This window comes from Vombatus ursinus, unplaced genomic scaffold, assembly GCF_900497805.2.
Source record: "Vombatus ursinus unplaced genomic scaffold, bare-nosed wombat genome assembly UNPS02014818.1, whole genome shotgun sequence".
Lineage (NCBI taxonomy): Eukaryota > Metazoa > Chordata > Mammalia > Diprotodontia > Vombatidae > Vombatus > Vombatus ursinus.
The window spans coordinates 27,080,106-27,090,598 of NW_020954596.1; the positions used below are offsets into that span (position 1 = coordinate 27,080,106).

Below are 10,493 nucleotides of genomic sequence, written 5' to 3' on the forward strand. Positions count from 1 at the left end.
CCTTGCTAGGGCCTGCCCCCCCAATTACCTTCCATTTATGTTATGTATAGCCTATATGTACATGGTTGTTTGCATGCTGTCTCGCCTCCTATTAGAATGTGAACTCTTTGATGGAAAGGACTATATTTTGACTTTCTTTGTCTTCTCGGAGCTTGGCATAGTGCCTGACATGTTGTAAATGCTTAATAACTGCTTATTAACTGACTAAAACCAACGTCTAATTCAACTTCCTTGTTAGGTTTACATTTGGAGGCTCAAAATGCCAGTGATGTGGGTGGGAAGGATGCCTCATGTCTGTTGCCTAGCATCAATGAGTCTGAGCCCATGTATCTTGGCACCCACTGCAAACTGCTAGGGAACGTGCCTGGGTATAATTGTCACCGGGTGCACCTTTGTTCTGTTCTGGAGTGTTTTGAATGCATGTCCCTCATAGCTGAAGGCTACTGGGATGCAGTACAGGACACAGGTACTGTTGTAGTAACATCATCTGTTATTTCTTATCCTTTGCCCTTTGACTACCCTACATATGCCTTCTTCCACACCTGTCTTCAGTGAGATCTTTTATACTTCTTGAGTATCAATCATTGTTAGTAATAACTATAAGCTACAGTTCACCATATATCTTTCTATTGCCCTTTGAGGCGGTTACAGTTTTAATTCTTTTCTTGCAGAATCAAAATCATGTTATTCTAAGATTTGTAGCCATATAATGTCACCAGAAGAATATTAGGGTTAAAATATGCATTTTTTGGGCAGCAATTTGGGTTCTTTGTAGGTGCTACATCATTTCCTAGATGTCATTCCCTTCTTTTTCAATTATGGCTGAGGCTCTTTATTCATCTGGAGGACCTGTCTTATTTTGTATACATACATTCACACGTACATAATACATACACATATACATACATACATGTCTATGTATTCATTCAAATGGACCTGCAATCTCATTTATTTGGAAGTTCCCTCCAATGATACAGATCATTACCCATCCATGCCTGCCCATTGTATGGGCCTCTTGTTCATGTCCTCCCCCAAGGTCATGCAATATTCTGGAGGCCTTCCTTGATTTATCCTGTACCATCAATGCATTCTGGCTGGCTGTCTATCATTCTCTCACTGCATAAGAGGGAAGGGAATAAACATTTATTAAGTACCTACTATGTACCAGGCCCTGTGCTAAGCGTTATACAAGTATTATCTCATTCGATCCTTGCAACAACCTTGTGAAATAGGTGCTATTATTATCTCTATTTTACAGAAACTCAAGAAGACAGAAGTTAAGTGACTTGCCCATAGTCACCCAGCTAGTAAATGTCTAAGGTGAGGCACTTTAAATTCAGGTATTCCTGATTTTAGGCTCAGTGCTCTGTCTGCTATGCCATCTAGCTGCTCCAAACTAGCTCATCTATTTCCTTGTCATGCATTTTCTGCATAGCATCTTTTACTTCTGATCTTCCAACTTCCTCAGTGGTTATATTTCCTAGCCTTCTCACACCCACAAAATACATCTCCACTGTCCTTTATGTGATATTAATTTTTAACTTCATGTGTTGCTGCCATACAGCAACCTTGGAAGAATGTTGGTATTATAAGGGTGGACCTCTGCTTCCATGAAAAGCTTGGATTTATTAAAGGAGTTTTGTAATTTCCTGGAGGCAGTTCCACTCATTCTCCTCTTCCTGTTAAATTCTGGGCCCAAAACATTGTCTAATCAAATCTCTTTTCCAGACTTACATACTGATTTATATTTGGAAAATAAACATTCTTCATCCATTTGGTATTTCCTGTGTGGATGGACAGGCCAAACTCTTGGGTGTTCATACAGTTCTTCCAGGAGGTTCTGCAGCATTCCAGGGCTTGATGCCATCAAAATAATGTTATCTGCAAGCAAGCATCTGGAGGATCTTACCATCTACAGAGAAATCCTGTTTAACTTGGGCTTTGGGGTGGATCCTCTCCCTCACAGTGGTGAAAACCTTCAGTGAGCTTATATTTCCTTTTTTGCCTTCTCTAACATGTACGATAGGAGGGTCACAGAACCATGTTATTTTTATTGTTACATGTTTCAAGGAATCTTGAATCTGTGCATGAGGGACACCTTATGGAAAAAGAAGCTTCAGTGAACTATATTGCTGAAGTATAAGCAGCAAATAATAAATAATATATGATCTTATATTCTCCAAATCTTTTAGTCAGTTGCATAATAATAAGATACGGTACACTGTTGAACATTTGTTTGTGAAATCTTGCTTATTCCCTAATGATACACTCATGATGCCTTTTATTTTTATACAAATGACTCCTTACAATCCTACTCTGCTGCCTCATTGTGGTGTGGAGGTGGCTCTGGATTTTTGAAGAGTATGCCAGAATAATATAAGCTCCGGAAGTTTCTGCCATATTGTAAAATTTTTGAGTATGACTGGTAGCATTCCAGGGACCAGCCTAGATAAATCTCCAGAGGCCTATTACCAGTGTTCTGGCTTCTTGATGATGATGATTATTTTTTTTGGACATTGTAACCGATAGGGGAAGAAAGATAAATACAAAATGGTCCTTGGTCTCATGTGACCCCTTTATACTTCTTCAGTGTAAGAAAAAGGGGCAGAAGAGGCTACGAATCACACACTTTTTAGACAAATGTGAAATACTTATCCAGTGACCTATGAGTGGACACATTGCTAGAGAAGCTGAATCAAATCTGTCTTGACATTCTTGCTATAATGGAAATCAGAAGAAGGAAGAAAGTTGCAGATAAATGAAAGGATGGGTTACAGTTATTTCTTGGACTTGATTTTATTGAATGTCTAAAACAAAACACTATTTCATGGGCTACTTCTGCAGATCTAATGATAAGCATTTTCAAAAGTCTAGTCTGAAAATAATTGAAACTTGTGCATCCACATTAGTGGCTTAGGATGAAGAAGTCAAGACGTTTTATGAAGAACTCACTAATACTCTCCAAGTTAGATCAATATGCTTCTGATACATGGAGACTTCAATGAAAAGGTGAAGTTGGCAAGAAATATATGGGAAAACATGCTTCAGGAAAAAAGAATGAGAGGCCAATGCTTTGTAAATTGTGCAGAAGGATTATGCCATTATATCATGAAAACATTCTTTGAGAAAAGAATTGATAAGTGCTGGACATGCTGTACTCCAAATAACATTGCAAAAAATGAAATAGATTTTTTCCACACTGCCTTTATGTCACTGAAGAGTCCATTTGACTTTCACATGATGCCATACTTCTTTTGACTTAAATTCCCATCAAGAAAACTGAGAAAATCTCACTATTGGACGTTCTAGTTGATTGGCACAACTTCCTAACCTGTAAGCATGATGACCATAGTGGATGAGAAGAAAGTTTTGTTAAAAGAAGAAAATAGGGGCAACTAGGTGGTGCAGTGGATAGAGCACTGGCCCTGAAGTCAGGAGGACCTGAGTTCAAATCCGGCCTCAGACACTTGACACTTACTAGCTGTGTGACCCTGGGCAAGTCACTTAACCCCAATTGCCTAAAAAAATAGAATAAAAGAAGAAAATAATTATAACAATTCTATAAAAAAAACCAAATCACAGTAAATAAAATATAATGGAATATGGGTAGTGGTATGTTGGCACTGGCTCACAAGAACTAATTGTTAAATTTTCAGTGTATGCATTTATACCTTGGAAATTAGCAAATGACACAAATCAGAGCTTGATTTATTGTTTTGTTGATTGTCTACACTTAAAAAAGGGACAGATGAAATGTTAATAATGCAGATTAAACTCAAAAGTGTGTCCTGCACTCATTCTTCATAACCCCTCCCCTGGATGGTTGTTAAACATTTACCAGCACACCCCTGAGTAGGGGACTTGCCTGGGAATTAGAAGACTTTGATTCCAATCTCTGGTCACCCTCCAATGGATGTACTGTACTTTTCCAATGATCCTTAAAGTTCTCCAAATTGAGTACAATACCTCAGATGCCTAACCATCACAGAGTGGTGCCCTTACTTCTCTTGATCTAGAAATCACAGTTCTTTTAGTGCAGACTAAGATTGCAATAGCTTTTGTTTGTTTCTTTTCTTTCTTTCTTTTTTAAATAGCAGTTTGTGGTTAATATGTCCTTCACCTGTGAATTACTGTCAAGGCAGGTCTCTTTCCATCCCATAATTGTGCAATTGATTTTCTTAGCTCAAACTCAGGTCATTATAATTATTCATCTTAAATTTTCATCATGTTAGTTTTGATCTTGACATTCTGTTAGATATTTTAGCATTTTAACTCATCAGAGAAGGATCCTATATTTAGATTACTAGTTGTTAATGTTTGTACAGGCCTAAAAACCTCTATGATTTTGAGTCCCCCTTTCCCACTGTTTCTTCATTGTATCACTGCCAAAGTAGAAAATAAAGTATATAGGACTAAGGTTACGTAAGGCCACTTTGTATTAGTATCTGTGTCATTGGTCTTTATAGCCAAAGAGTTCGTAAGTTGGCATTCAACCTACTGTCCATATTTAGTTGGGTTGGTTTTGGGATGCTAGCTATTGTCCATTGCTTGCTCTATATCCAAATCCATTCTAATTTGGTATAAGTTGCCAGAGCTGCATTCCATTGGCATGAGTCAAAAAGCCAGAGTCACCTCCAGGCCATGATAAAAAATCACAATAGGAATTTTATGGAGGGAAAACATGAGAAACTTCATAAATTCACATGTAGACCATGGACAAGATCCATACTCATATTTTCTGTATCATTCCAGTTTTAGTATATCTATTCAGGGAGGAAATTAGACATGAATTAATGACTGGAATCAGCATATCGATGGGATCACAACTCCATTTTAAGATCATACTGTAGATTTCTAGATAGGCATCCAACCCTGTGGACTATTAAGTACCACTCCCCAGTCTGTTTTACTAGGTTTATTTCTTTGGAACAAAGCCAATTCTTCCACTTTTATATTCTAGTCATGAAACCTCTTCTATCATTAATACTGAGTTTTTAAACTCTGGTATACCTTTTGACTCTTCACAGCCTATCACCCATGTCTAGCATTTTCTCTTTCTTCATTTCTGGCTTCTCTTTCACTTCCTCTTTGGCTTCCTTCTCTCAGCTAAAACTTCACCTTCTACAAGAAGCCTTTCCCAAATCCCTTAATGCTTGTGCCTTCCCTCTGTGATTAGCTCCAATTTATCCTGTCCATGCCTTGTTTGTACAGAGTTTTTGTTTTTAACACATTATCTCCCCCATTAGACTGTAAGTTCCTTGAGAGCCTGGACTATTTTTTGCCTTTATTTTCATCTTCAGCTTTGAGCACAGTGCTGAAACGATAAATGTTTATTGACTGACTGACTTCAAGAAACATGTGTCCAGAAACTGAAGTATTTTCAGAGTTGCAGAAAAAGGGTCGAAGAATTACCCTGCTTCTAGCTTGCCTATAAACATTAGTTGAGCTGTCAGCCCTCAGTGGGAAAACTCTGTCTGGCAACCAGTGAATTGATATACTTCTGGAGGAACTCAACCACATTTATACCAACATTCTCAGTATAAATGAAACCAGAAAATAAAATAAAGCTGCACTAAATGGAAGGATGGCTCATAGGTTTTCCATGGGGAGAGGAGTAAGAGAGTTGGCAAAATGTGTTCAATCATGTGCCCCACAGCAATGAGAAATATGATTTCACAAGACAATGCCTAGTATGTAGTAGGTACTTAGTAAATGCCTCATTATTGATTGGCATTTGGTTTTCTTACTTTGTAGTGCTTATGATGAGCATAAGCAATTAGAGCAAGAAGAAGAGAATTATTTCTAGAATGCAATTTAAAAAAGCACTCTTAAGAGATCGGTGGCAAAGGTAAATCTTTGTATTTTAAAATACAGTTCTACATCTCAGCTCCCTCCAATAAAAGTATACATCAATTTTTTCATAAGCAAGAATCTCACTAATTGACTTAATGTTTTGGCTAATGCAATGGGCGGGAACAAAATAAGCCATTTCTTCAAAACATGACGTGCTGTGTGCAACTGGCCTTTTGTGCCTTATCTTTAGTCCATCATATCTGAAGATAGACTTTACTTTGAAAAGTTTCCTGTTTACTGTTGTGTGAACTGTTCAATATGTTTTTAATCTGTGAACACAGAAGTTAAGGACCCTGAGCCCTGGAGTGCTTTTTTTAACTGCTTTCTAGAAATAATTCTCTTCTTCTTAGATTGGCATTCAAGGTCTTCCACAAAATGGCTGCAATATCACCTTCCACTACTTGCCTTTTTGCACCCTACCAACTCAAGGCAAATTGGTCTGTTTTCCATTCCACCAACATATCCTTTACTGGTGTTGCATCCAGGCCTTTGCTTCCATGGTTTCCCAAGTCTCAAATGCTCTCTCTCTCTCTCTCCCTACATCTCCAGCTGTTAGAACCTTACCCATCCTTCTAAGTCAGGTTCAAATGCCATCTCCATCGAGAAGCTCTTTTTCTCATCTGAAAGTGATTTTTTTCTCTCCTGTGAACTCTGATGATTTCTATCTTACATCTCTCTTACATACATATAACTTACATTTAAATGTTTATAGAGCATCCCCCCCCCATGACAACCCTGAAATAGGCAGGTCAGTGAAAGTATTTTCATCTTCATTTTAAAGATAAGGAAACAGAGAGTCTTAAAAATTCAGTAACTGGCCCAAAGAACTTGGAACTAGTAAGTGGCAGAGCCTGGATTTCAACGTGGGCCCTCTGAGTCCAAGCCTAATATTTTTCTCTCTATGCCAAAACTTATGACTTACTGGTTTTAGAGTAATTAATTGTATTATGCTACTACATTTCTTTTGTGTTCATATAGACAGTACCTTCTTTGTGGGTAGAGTCCATCTTTGTGATTCCCACAGTGCTTTGCTTAGTGCCATAAGCATGATATCACGGAACTTGATAAATACTTGTTGGTAATTATTTCCGCTTAACAGAATATACCATGTTTCCCTTTCTGTACTGTTTATATGGCAAGCTACAATAAAATATGAGGAAATGATAGATATATAAATTATAACAGTTTTTGGGTATTTAGAGTTACAGACTGTAGCCCAGAAGCATGGTCAGGGTTGAAAATGTAGGTTTGTGTGTAATCAGTATAGAGGGGATAGTTGAAAAGGTAACATGGGAGAGCACTGAAGAAAAACTTGATTGTCTTCACGCTGTTGCTAAGGGCTGGCTCTGCTTTGCAGTTTCAAAATCAAGCAGGTAGCACAAAACCTTTATGACTTTTGTTTTTTCCCCATCTTTTACTCATCTTCATGATTATTATTTCTTTAAATTCAGGAATGCATCATTTAAATTTAACAAAGTACCATTGGCTGTGGTCGATCTATCAGCACTTACCCACCAAGAATATTTCCTAGCTCTCTAGAGCTTGGGCAATATGAATGACTCCCTTCTTATTTGAATCTCCACTGGGAATCATGCCAAATAATTTGATTTAGAGATGGAAAGGTTCTTAGAGTCCTTTCCTCTTCATTGGACAGGTGAAGGAAACTAAAGCCAAAAGAGGTAGTGTGACTTTCCCAAGGTTATGGAGGTCAAAAGTACAAAACTCAGAATTCACCATCAAGGTCCTGTGTTATTTCCACTAACCCAAGATACAGGTTGTACATTGTGTCAGGTAGTGAGGTGGCTGTACCACAGGACTGTGTGAGACTTCACTTCTACTTAGCACTGTCCAGTGGAGAAGTTCCTTTGACTTTAGAAGACCAGAACTGATTCTTAGACAAATCCTTAAGTTAGAGAATGTAAATTCATGAAAGAATTCAAGTTTGAGGGAAACTTCCTTTAATCTATATTGCTCTAGTTGTATACTTGTGAAACAGTCTTCTAATTCTGTAATTTGTTCTCCTAAGAAGAATGGTCCAGCAAATAGTGCCTTATGGAGGAAGTGATGTTATACTTTGCCATCTATACCTCTCAGCTCCACCCCCACTAACTCATAAGTTAATAAACTGACATGTCTTCACACCTTGATCCCAAGTGGCTTGACCAGGGTGGCATCCAACAAGAGGCAGTCAGCCAGTCTCTGTCTCTGTCCCTCTCCTCTCAGTGTTTGTGTCTGTCTCTGCTTCTGTTTCTGTGTCTCTGCTCTTTCTCTCTGTCTCTGCCATTCTCTCTGTGTCTTTGTCTTTCTGTCTCGTATCTCTCTCTGTCTGTCTTGTGTCTACTCTCACTCTATCACCTTGCATCTCACATCTCTGTCAACTTCAAGACTGGCAGCCCTGACTTTAGTGATGGAGATTATAAAATCCAGAAAAAAGTGAATTCTTGCCTTCCTTCCCTTAAAATCTCTTATTAATTTAGCTGTCTTTTGACATACATGGGATGCATTGCAAAGGAAGACAGAAGAAACTTCTCAGTTCACGGTGCAGGAAGAAACATGATATGGTGGGAATAATGCTGGATTTTTAGTCAAGGAACTTGGCTATTGATTTTTGCTTTTACTTATTATCTGTAAGACCTTGGGTAAATCACTTAACCACTCTCAGTCTTACTTTCTTCACCTATAAAAGGAGGGATATAAAAGGATGATATCTAGGGTCCTCCCAGCTCTAAATCTATGCTCCTATGAATGATCTTTGAAGGTACAGTACATGAACTTGGGCCTCATGAGTCAGTATAATATGCTTTGGGAACAGTAGAGAGGAGAGTGCCTCGATAAATGTAGATCTGAGGTTAATAGTATTTCACAAAGGAATAGTTCCCAGAAACTCCCCCTGTTATTTATATTGGTAGATGTAGTTTCTCAGTATTAAGGAGGCTTCATGGAATAGTGATTGTTAGAAACACTGGAATGGGAATGAGAAGATCTGGGTTAGACTAGATCATTCAAGTTACTCCCAATTCTAAGAGTCTACCATTTTCTATATTTTAGCTTGGACACTTAATAGTTGTATAACCTGAGAGGTAAATTACTTTTCCACCTAGGAATGCACTCTAAGCCTCAGTTTTCTCATCTGTAAAATGAGCATACATTTACTTATACTACCTACCTGCTAATGGTATTATGATGATTAAAATGGCATGATTTATGTCCTTGTTAATTGTTAAGTGCCAAATAACAAATGTGGGTAGGTGTAATTATTATTTTGAGAATGAAATCTATCACAAACCTCTGTACCTAGGAGTCAGGATCTCTCATCTTTACTTGATTAAGAAAATTCTTTAACTTAAAAAAAAAACAAACAACTAACAAATCTATAAGGTGCTGTAGGAAGAACAAATGCTGTAATATGAGGATTTAAGTTATTATGTTAACAATCTGAGAATTAGAAAGAAATTGACTAAAATGATGTTCAGGGGGTAGATTTTATAAAAATATAATACAAATTGATTCAAATCTTTAATTATATAAAAACTGACTTCTTCTGATAAGCCATCTGCTGGGAAAGAGTTGGGGAACAAACATTAGTGTTACTGGAAGGTCATGTTATGAGGAATTTTTCAAACAAATGGTAGTTTGCCTCATTAGAACAATATATTTGTGGCTGAAAACCCAGATGGATTTTTGAGATTAAAATTGCAAATTCAGGAGCAATTACATATTCAACTGTATATTGGTGGTGTGAGAGTTAATTCATCTGAAGAATTTCTGTGTTGATTTCTGACAAGGCTTATGATAAGGATCTAGTCTTAAGGGGAGAAATGGGCCAAAGTTCTAAATCCAATGGTTTATGTATTCTGTAGAAGAGTTCTGGAAATACTTATCATGAACTTGGAGGGAAATCAGGAATAGCTATAAAACTGAAAAGTGAGTTGCATGGTTTGGTGAATCAAAAGATTCTTGTACCTTGGGAACCCCAAATATTTAGATGTGGACTAAATTACTCATAGTAGAAGTTGGGGAGTGGAGAAAGCAGAGTAGTTACATTAGTAAGGTGCAGATAAATTAATTTTTTTGCTTAATTTTTGAAATAGTTAAGAAGTACAGTAGATTTACTTGTTTGGGAGTTTTGTTTATATGGCCAAGACTAATGAATAAAATCCATATAACTTAATAGATAATTTAGGGTTGGGATATAATATAGATATTCTTCATGAATAAGTGACTTATCAGATATATTGCCATTGGGCAGTTTTGTTGTTGCTGTTGTTTTTCAACTGTTTCTGAGTCTTCATGACTCCATTGGGGGTTTTCTTGGCAAAGATACTGGAAATACTGCAGTAGTTTGCCATTTCCTTCTCGTTTTACAGTTGAGGAAACTAAGGCAAACTGGGTTAAGTGATTGTCCCAGGCTCACACAGCTAATAAGTGTCTGAGGCTGGATTTGAACTCTTGAAGATGAGTCATGCTGATTTTTCAAGACCACTGTTCTATCCACTGTGCCACCAAGCTGCCATTAGGCAGGGATTGAACTAAATGACTTCTAAGATAAATTCCAACTTGAAGATTCCATGAATCTATAATTCTAGCAACTAAAATCAAGACTGTTAGGTCAAGCAGTAGGTCAATCTTAGTATTATTGA

General features: G+C 37.4%; 1 non-coding gene across 1 annotated transcript; it reads right to left on the reverse strand.

The window, feature by feature from the left end:
• Window positions 1-4,675: 4,675 nt before the first annotated feature.
• On the reverse strand, window positions 4,676-4,783 carry LOC114023890. Its single transcript, XR_003566840.1, has one exon. It is a non-coding gene; the product is annotated as a U6 spliceosomal RNA (small nuclear RNA).
• Between the last annotated feature and the right edge of the window lie 5,710 nt (window positions 4,784-10,493).